Consider the following 10,306-nt stretch of genomic DNA (forward strand, 5'->3'; position numbering starts at 1 on the left):
GAGCGGCCCAGAGCGCTGCTGGGGGATTCATGAGGAGGCTGCTAGCCGCTGCCAGAGCTCCCAGAACCCCCTCCAACTGGGGGCTCCACATTAACACACTGCTAATAGCCCCAAGTGTGGCTGGCTGACTGACGGAGGAGGACGGGGGTTAGGTTTCACAGGCCCTCTGGTTGTGTCTGGGTCACTGCTGCTCAGCTGGCAGCCCGTCGAGTGCGTACATAGCCCCAGACCCTCATTGCTCGATTTATCAAACTAGCCCTGCGTCCTGATCGACCTTGTTAAAAACGAACCGTCTAGACGCTAACAGAGGTGCGTTGTTAAACACGACACGTGTTCACGGCACAGCTGAAATATATTAATCATAGCTTCCCCCTTTAATAAAACACGCAGCACAACCTGATGCATGCCTGGCATAAAAAGGTATGTTCCAGATGTCCTAGTGTTGTTTTCCAATGCAAACCTCCTGAGCCAAAAGAAACGTTTCATCAGAACACATCAGGTTCTCTCAGCTAGCAGGAAATCCATAAACATGAATAATCTATATCTACTGCCTCTGATCACATGAGAGGTAAGAAAATCCATCTGATGATCCTGAAAAGTTGTGAAGAGTGTTAGAATGCTTCTCACTGTGTTCAAAGAGATATGGGAAATCCATCAGTTATACAAGCCACGGCTCTGAATCTAGATCATGCACAAGGTCTGTAAGTGCCCTCAGTTTCTTTTGATGCTGTAACTACCTCTTCCTGCTTCCAAGAAACGCACGCCTTGTGACATTCAACTTTGAACTGCAGCTTTATTTCCATCCTACCAAAGCAGCTGTTTTCATTAGAAGGCACACAATTACAGACATGTCTGTGCCTTTATCAGTCCCTGCTTGTTACCTTATCAGCTGGCGGAGGTACAGTAGCGTGTCTGCCTCAGTGAATCGATTACAAGGCTGCTTCTCAACCAACTTTGATGTTCAGCAGCGCTGCAGCCATAGAGAGACGAAACTGATCAGTTCTCATCTAAAATGGCAGCTGTCATGCTTATCATCATTATCAAGCAGAAAATAAAGGGTGACAGACACAGAGGTCTACAGGAAAGAGTTCAGGAATACTCAGATCACACAATGCAGTTCACGTAATTTGTTTATCATGACGCTGTTTTCACACCATCAGCAATAATTGAAATACTTATAGATGGTATAAAAACAGGCCTTCATGATAAAGGTGGATATCAAACCCTTCATGGAGTAATGAGAGCCCTGATGAGAACATTTTGAAATTTGTAGGGACAATATTAACTTAAAACGCTGTAGTCTTTCTTTTGACTCTGTAAAGCCTGAAAACATTCAGAGGAATGAGGGAATGAGGGACCAAAATGTGTTTCAAGTACACAAGTTCCTCTATGGTTGTTGAGTTAACCCCGAAAATCAAATCTGTGTATCAAAGTTACACTGTTCAAAAGTTTGGAGTCACTTAGAAATGTCCTTATTTTTGAAAGAAAAGCAGTTTTTTTCAATGAATATAACATTAAATGAATGATAAATCCAGTGTAGACATTGTTAATGTGGTAAATGACTATTCTAGCTGGAAACGGCTGATTTTTAATGGAATATCTCCATAGGGGTACAGAGGAACATTTCCAGCAACCATCACTCCTGTGTTCTAATGCTACATTGTGTTAGCTAATGGTGTTGAAAGGCTAATTGATGATTAGAAAACCCTTGTGCAGTTATGTTAGCTCATGAATAAAAGTGTGAGTTTTCATGGAGAACATGAAATTATCTGGGTGACCCCAGACTTTTGAATGGTAGTGTGTTTATATTCTGAATCTGTCTGAATCTGTGTTTTAGACTGTCATCACTACACTGCACTTTCAAAGTGGAAGAACTCAGCCACGTCCATAACAGCTTATTTTGCTTATGGTGTGTTTTCTAGGGTACAAAAGGACCATACAGACTTATTAACAAGATAAAAAACTTGATTTCCAATAAAGGGAGTCTTTAACAGTTAAAGTGTTAAGCAGAAGTGTCAACTGTTAAAGGATAATTCCAGTTCATTTCAACCAAATTTAATACCATAAGAGCTATAATGCAGTCAGCTGAATGGCCATACCAGATGACAAATTTCTGTTTCCTTTCAGTCAGACTTGAAAACAAACACCACAGCATCATCCTCTCTATATCAGGTTTAAGAAGAATTTTACCTTCATTTACATCAAATTTAAATGTCCCAACCTCTCCTTTTGTCATGTGTTGACTTAGTGCCTTTTGAAGTAAACCGTCATGACCCATAGAATATAATTCATTTTCTTCCACTAATCCAGGGTCACTTGTGGTGGCAGCAGGTTAAGCTGGGCATCCAAGACCTTTCTTTCCCAGCAACACTTTCCTAATGGGGGATCTCAGAGTGCTCCCCAACCAGATAAGATATATAATGGAATTCTGGGTCTACTCTGAGGTCACATCCCAGTTAGACATGGCCAGAAAACCTCCAAAGGAAGGGCTTTAGGAGGTATCTTGAAAAGATTCCTGAACCACCTCAACTGGTTCCGTTTCATCATGAAGGAATGGTCACGTCTAAGCTCCCCATTCTATTTTTAAGGAGGAACCTCATTTCTACAATTCTACACTTTAAGAAATTTCCCCGTAAATTCACAGTAAAGAGCTGGCAGCAAAAGTTGCCAGCAGGACGCTGTTATTCTACAGTAAACCTACCGTATCCTACAGCAACAGTTTATTACTATAAAAAATATTACAGTATTATGATGTTCAGAGTTTATGCTTACAGTATATTACTGTCAGTATTTTGGTGCCATTATACTGTTATTTTACTGTTTGTACTGTAATCTTCATAAACAGTTTATTACTGTAAAATTGATATCAGAGAATGTGATGATATGAAGTGATAACACTGCTGAAAACTAATGATTTAAAAATGTCACATCTCAAAATGAAAGCCCCGGGAAATAGCATAGCATAGAAATGGCTCAGACAAGAGATGACTTTTCAACATTCAGCTTTTATTAAAACCAATTCTGTATCAAACATATTTCAAAAACTGACTTATTTAACCCATTAAATTTTAGTAACATACAATCATTTCCTCATGGTGAATAGGTTCCCATTGTGCATGTTCTAGTTCAGGTACACTGAGTTTGGATTTCCATTTTTCCTGAACTGTAACGAAAGATATCTATATATCATTTAAATTATTTAATACTGCATTGAACACATTCAGCAGCTAACAAATTTCAAGTGATTCAAGTCTTGCAAAATAAAATCTACAAAAAAAAATGAATGATGTTTAACATGTTGTCAACAATCTGTTTAAAAATTGCACATCACATTTCAGGTACTCTGCCTTCAGGATCAGTCTTTCATAACTCATGATCATGTTCAATAAACACCACATCATGGAACAAACCTGGAACTTCAAAACTGAGACACGTGGACTGAAGTATTTTATACTGAACCAAACACAATACTGAGACTTGTTACCTTAGAATGACAGCATGAACATCTGGTTGCAGACTGGGCTTTTCCTTTGTCAAAGTGAGGTTCTGTGTGGAGAGGTGCTGTGGGTTTACATGAAGTCCCACTCAGAGTCCATCAGTCTTTTTATAAGGGTGACTACATGGGGATTTACAGTAGATGCCTTCTTGTGGAGCAGCTTCCCCGACCTCTTGGACATCACCTTCTCCTGGCTGGCCTTTGTTCCCCTCTCAGGGTTGATACCAAGGAAGCGCCTACAATGAAATGACAAAGAAAGAGTATATTAGGTGTGGTAGGCAAACATCCCTTAAACTCAGTATGGAACTCTGTCACATTCATCAAAAATACAAACAAACTAACAAAAAAAAAACCAAAAACAGGAAACTAAAATTATTAAGCAAAACAGAGGCTTCCACTTATAACAGCTATTTAGTTCAGTACACATTTAAATCTAATTTTTGCAGCCGTTTGCATAACAAGCAAATTTACTTTTCCTAAGTGGAGAGAAAAGCAACATGACACATCCTACAAACTTTTTATAAAACTTGAAATACATGGAGGACTAAAAGTGCCAAAATTAAATAAACAAATTCATCATTAAATAACTAATTAAATATGTCATTAATTCATTAAAATTGGAATTTGAATACATAAATGTATTATTAAATATGTCATTAATTCATTAAAATAGCAATTCATTTTAGGTTAAAAAAACATATATTATTATTTCACTAATTAATTATTTCATGGTCCTTGTGTTGCAGGGGATCATGAATTTATTTTATCTGTCAACCTCGCCCGTCAAAGTCGGTGGGCGGATCCTAACATCTGATTGGTTACCCTGCACATCAAGTCAAGGCAAATCGCTTCCAGGTAATGGATTGATGCAGAGCTTGTGAACACATTCCGATACACTGGGTGGCGCTATTCACCTCTACGTTGGTTTGAATTAAACAAAACTTTATTGGCAACTGCTAAAGACTCGGTCCTCTACCCCAAATGTTGATACAACACGGTGCAAGACAAAATTTCCTTTAGCACCTACTCGGCGCGGTACGGCTCGCCACTACTGTACTGGACTCGGCTCGTCTCGGTTTAGTTGTTTTTCCATCACATTGAGTACCACCTCATCGTGGGTGGAGTCGTCATAGCACGGCGGACCGGAGGTCCTTTACCGTCATTTGTGTGCGACACAAATGCAACACAACAATGGACATGGAGGCGATGGTTCACCTGCTGCTCGGTCTGTGGCTTTCTGTCAGATTCAAGGTAATAGAAGAGTCGGAGAAAGCTGAGAGCGACGAGTCGAAACACTGAGGAGACACACAGGAGAGTTTGGGAGGCGATACAGCAGCATCAAGCTGAAGACAAGAGGATATGAACTATGATATGAGGGTAAGCTAATGCTAGTTCGCTAGCTATCGTATATTAGTCCTGTGAACGACCCTGTAATGGCTGCAGTTTATCGCTATTAGGTATTAAAATATGCAAGTTCGGTAAAATTGGCAAGATATTCACAGATTCGGACTTCTGGCATCAATAACTCATGAGATATACGTTGTAAAATCATAAACAATGCCTCTTTCCCATCGTTGTAAGCTAGACAATGTGCTACAAGCCCAGTTTTATCAAAACTCGCTGTCTTTGAAGCTACAGAAATAACATTGATGTCTATGAGCAGCTGGCTGTGCAACGAGTGAACAGGGACCGTCTGCAAATAGCAAAACCGCTGCAACAGCGAAGAGAGACACTACACAAATATTCAATTACTTAACTTTTATACACTGTAGTGTCACCAAATTTACTGCAGCCATCATTTGTCTCCTGCTGGTCATACTACAACTCTTGGTTTGATACTAAATACAAAATCTGAATTTTAAGGAATTTTCATTATTTTAGTATTGTTTTATTAGTAATAAAACTCAATAACTTCACTCTTATGTACTGTAGTGTCACCAAAATTATTGGAGCCATCAGTTGTCTCCTGCTGGTCATACTACAACTCTTGGTTTGGTAATAAATTAAAAATCTGAATTTTAAGGATTTTTTTTCTTATTTTCTTATTATTTTATTAGTAATAAAATTCAATAACTTCCCTCTTATGTACTGCAGAAAGATTACACTCTGTCTAACTATCAGTTGGCTCCTGTTGATCATACTACAACTCTTGGTTTGATATTTAACTATTTTTCATGATTTTAAGGATTTTTTTTATTAGTATTGAAATTGTTGTTATATATCTCAAATATTTTTTGTTGTAACAGATAAAGTGCTCATCCATTTTTTTGGTAGATTGTGGAACATTAATAACCAAAAGTAACTGAATTTTATTTTATTTGGGTTGTTTATTGCCATGTGAAGTTGTGCACACTATTTAGTGTGCATGCTTGTGTGTGAAGTTTAAGGATTATGAGTAAATTAGCTTTGATGGCTCTTCTCTTGATGCATGTGGTGCTATATTTTTAGATCCACAGTGCACCTGTTTATCCAAATACATGATACTGAATAGTAATGGAACTTGGAATCCTCACCAAAGAGAGGATCAGATAACACCAATATACCAAACTAAACTGTTTAGACTGTCTCCTCAAGTACTGACGATTGGGAAGAAAGACAATAAGATGCCTTCTTACGAGGCTGCAGCGTTAACTGATTCATTTAAACCATAATGTTAAACAGCTAATAATATTTTCCAAGTTTAGGACTGTACGGACAATACTTGGAAGAAAAAACCTGAAGGTATGATCAGTACGACCTTTTGATGGTTGGATGGAGTTAATTTTTTCTGCAGTGTTTAAGAATAAAGTGATTGAATTTTATTTACGACAAAAATTCCATAAAATTCAGATTTTTTAAATTTAATATCAAACCAACGGTTGTAGTATGACAATCATGAGCCAACTGATGGCTCCAGTGAATCTGATGACACTACAGTACATAAGAGTGAAGTTACTGAATTGTATTACTAATAAAAATAATAATAAAATAATAAAATTCATTAAAATTCTGAAAAAATGTTTATATATCAAACCGAGAGTTGTAGTATGACCAGTAGGAGTCAATTGATGGGTCCAGTGATTTTGGGGACAATACAATGTATAAGAGTGAAGTTATTGAATTTTATTACCAATAAAAATTCCTTAAAATTCAGGTTTTGTACTTAATATCAAACCAAGTGTTGTAGTATGACCAGTAGGAGACAATTGAAGGCTGCAGTAAATCTGGTGACACTACAATGTATAAGAGTGAAGTTATTGAATTTTATGACTAATAAAATAATAATAATAAAATAATAAAAATTCCTTAAAATTCAGATTTTGTATTTAGTGTCAAACCAAGAGTTGTAGTATGACCAGCAGGAGACAAATGATGGCTGCAGTAAATTTGGTGACACTACAGTGTATAAAAGTTAAGTAATTGAATATTTGTGTCGTGTCTCTCTTCGCTGTTGCAGCGGTTTTGCTATTTGCAGACGGTCCCTGTTCACTCGTTGCACAGCCAGCTGCTCATAGACATCAATGTTATTTCTGCAGCTTGAAAGACAGCGAGTTTTGATAAAACTGGCCTTGTAGCACATTGTCTAGCTTACAACGATGGGAAAGAGGCATTGTTTATGATTTTACAACGTATATCTCATGAGTTATTGATGCCGGAATTCCGAATCTGTGAATATCTTGCCAACTTTACCTAACTCAAGTGTGGAGCCAAACGACAACAAGATTCTCAGAGGGCGGAGCCAGAGAGCAGTGATTGGTCAGACCATAGACGTATAGAAGACAGCGCGCTAGCGGATCTAGTCTGCTATATATGTCTATGGTCGGAACGTGTGGTAGCATCTCTGGCTGCTGTTGACCTTGTTTTTGGAGTAAAACACGGTAAGAAGATAAATACTTCTAACCAGCAGCGTTGTTTTGTTGTACGTTAAGTCAGCGACTTGTGAAGAGTTGTGTTTTGTCGTGTTTGAGCAGTTGATCCAGACGCGCTAGCTAGCTAAGCGGCTAAGTTAGCTAGCGGGCTAATTAACACAGGTGGCTAACTTACCGCTGAACACCTGTGTTAGTTACTGTCGCAGCTGTCCTCATTATTAGAGTGAACTTCTCAACCTGTATTTCTCTGCTGTGTATTTTAGCTTTTAAAAAAGTTATTTTACTTTAAGGTTAACAAACTCGTTCAGCTGCACTGAAGTTTAACATTCAGCTGGTTTGAATTAAACCACGCTAAACTTAACATTCCGCAACATTATCTCTCTGAATCTCCATAATTTCATTAAACTCCTTCTCTGTCAATGCTTTCAGCAGAATTTAGAAACACAACACCTCCTAAACAGATATTTTGAGGCTGTGAGGTTGAACGTTTGAGAGTTTATCAGTGTGTTTGTTTGTGGTCTTTCTGTTTCTAGGTGGAAGCTGAATTAGTGAGGATGACTCCTGCTCCTGTCATCTCTAAGCTCCTCACACATCTTTTACCTGCACATGAGGAAAATCACTCCTGTAGAATGCAGGTATGTTTGTCATTATTATAAAAAGATGTTGCCTGGTGACCTGTCAGAAACCCATCATACAGAGTCAGCCAAAATAATGTTTACACACATCAGGAAAAGAAAAACTTGCATAAATATTTCAATACCAAATTTATTCAGACATCATGAGAGTAATAAAAGTTATCTTTGGCCTCTACAATTACAAGAGGTGCTCAAAGTGGTGGCCACTGGCTTCCAGACATTTCTGTTGTGTTGTAGACATCACTTGTTGATGCTCCATTCATGAGGGTAGCGCCATCTGTTGGGAAAACATCGTACAACAGGACACAGAGTTATCGTACTTTGATCAAACTTAGAAAGAGGAATCTAAATGTGTAGAAGTATTTATGCAAATGAAATATCTGTAAAAGTTTTTCTTTTCCTGATGTGTGTACATTATTTTGGCTGACTCTGACTCTGTGAACTTAATGAGAACAAAACTGTCATTTAGTTGTTGCTCTGAAAGCTTCTTTAGTGAAAACCGGTTGGTGTTCTGCTTTGAAACAAACTGCTGTTGAGGTCTGTGTTTTTAGGTTTAACCCCACAGTTTCTGAATGAACTGATAGTTGTTTTTTTTTCCTGATCAATGTGGACGTTATAATTGATGGTAACATTTACTGGTCATATAATCAGCATGACAATATAACAGTATAATATTCTGACCACCTGACTAATACTGTGTTGGTCCCTTTATGCTGCTAAAACTCCTCTGACCCAGTGGTTCATCAGAACCTCTGGGGATGTCCTGTGGATTCTGTGGATCCTGTGGGTTGCAGGGTGGGTCCTACCTAGACCAGGCTGATCCTGGACCATCCCACAGATGCTCCATCAGATCTGGATGTGGGGAGTGTGGAACCCAGGTGAACAGCTTAGCTCTGTCGTGTTCCTCGGGCCACTCCTGAGCAGTTTTAATTTGTCCTGCTGAGGGTGGCAGCTGGCATCAAGGACTGCTGTTGCCATGGAGACTAGGGGGTTGTTTGTCCTGCAGTGTTTAGGTGGTGGTACATGTCAAACATCCACATGAATGTCAAGGTTTCCCAGCAGAACGTTGCATTAGAACAAGATGATGGATGTTGTTCTCTTCAGCTGTCAGTGGTCAGAATGTTGTGGCTGATCAGTGGATCTGTCTGCCTTTACTCTGACATCCAGAGTTATACAAAAGTGTAGTATGTGTGCAGTGCAGAAGAGATTTACTTTACTGTATGCAGTTTTTTTTTTAAGGGAGAGCATTTTTTTTTATCCACCTGAATGAAGACCCAATCTTTCCCTTCAAAGGATAGTTAATAATTACTACGGCTTCCATAGTTTTCCCATCAGAGAAAATCAAATCCATATACAGATTTTTATTAATTCCAGGGCTGGTTCAGTAAAGATTACAATAATAACTACATCAGATGATTCTTTGTCACAATTGGAATTTTGCAGACTGAGAGATGGTGGAGAAGGTTTCAGTTCTTGTTTCAGCAAAATATGTTAGAATAGAAGATCTTTATTGTCGTTGTAAATTAAATTATCTGCAAACCAGCAAAGTACATCAGTCTGAGGTATCTAAAAATTTATTCTTAATGCTGGAGAGCGTTTGATGCTGAAGCAGTGACCAGTTTTTCTGTTTCTTCTCTGGAGATGCACAATGAGGGACGTCTGCAGCGACTGAGAAAGAGTCTCACCACATCCTGACATGAGGAAAAAGACTTTATTGAAGATTACAATGGGAAAAACTATCAGACAGCAGACGGCTGCATTCAAGGTGAGCTCTGAACATTTGATCTGGAACAGGAATTCAGTAACGGCAGCATGAGCTTCATTTCAGTCTGTAGCTGCTGAATTCATGGATGAATCATCTGGCACTAGAGAGGAAGACCATCAAACATCCACGTCAGCTGATGGAGGTCCAAGAGTCTCACCAAACAACCTACAGAGTGAAGACCTCCAATCTGATTGGACGGCCTCCTATTCAGCCACGTGTGAACAAATGCCTCTAAGTTGATTTGTTTTCTAAAATAAATCTAGTTTGAGTCCTAATCTATGCCTGTGTGTTTGCTTCTTTACACTGCTGTTAACAGTTTAGGCTGTTAGATTGTTCCAGATAAGACGAGTACAAGATTCTTCAGAGCCGTTCTACCACGAGCCTGACAGGAAGAACTCCAACAGCTACTGAATGTTCCTGTGATCCCCTCAAGGTTACAGGAGGAGTCCTACAAGGACGAGCTGGTCCACCTGATGGTGGCCAGTTGCTGCGGTTCAAAGCCAACACCAACTACGTGGACTTCTACTGGACCACACGGAGGCCTTCAAACCGGACCAACAAG

General features: G+C 38.9%; 1 long non-coding RNA gene across 4 annotated transcripts; it reads left to right on the forward strand.

Annotated features, from left to right (window-relative positions):
* Positions 1-4,484: 4,484 nt before the first annotated feature.
* LOC129347866 (uncharacterized) lies at positions 4,485-10,019 on the forward strand. 4 transcript variants are annotated; one of them, XR_008600170.1, is made up of 3 exons: positions 6,982-7,353; positions 7,878-7,979; positions 8,716-10,019. It is a non-coding gene; the product is annotated as an uncharacterized LOC129347866 (long non-coding RNA). The 4 variants fall into 4 exon arrangements; XR_008600169.1 differs by having other exon boundaries at positions 9,621-10,019; XR_008600168.1 differs by lacking the exon at positions 6,982-7,353 and adding an exon at positions 4,485-4,873 and having other exon boundaries at positions 7,878-10,019.
* Positions 10,020-10,306: the final 287 nt, after the last annotated feature.

The sequence above is a fragment of the Amphiprion ocellaris genome, chromosome 21, assembly GCF_022539595.1.
Source record: "Amphiprion ocellaris isolate individual 3 ecotype Okinawa chromosome 21, ASM2253959v1, whole genome shotgun sequence".
NCBI lineage: Eukaryota > Metazoa > Chordata > Actinopteri > Pomacentridae > Amphiprion > Amphiprion ocellaris.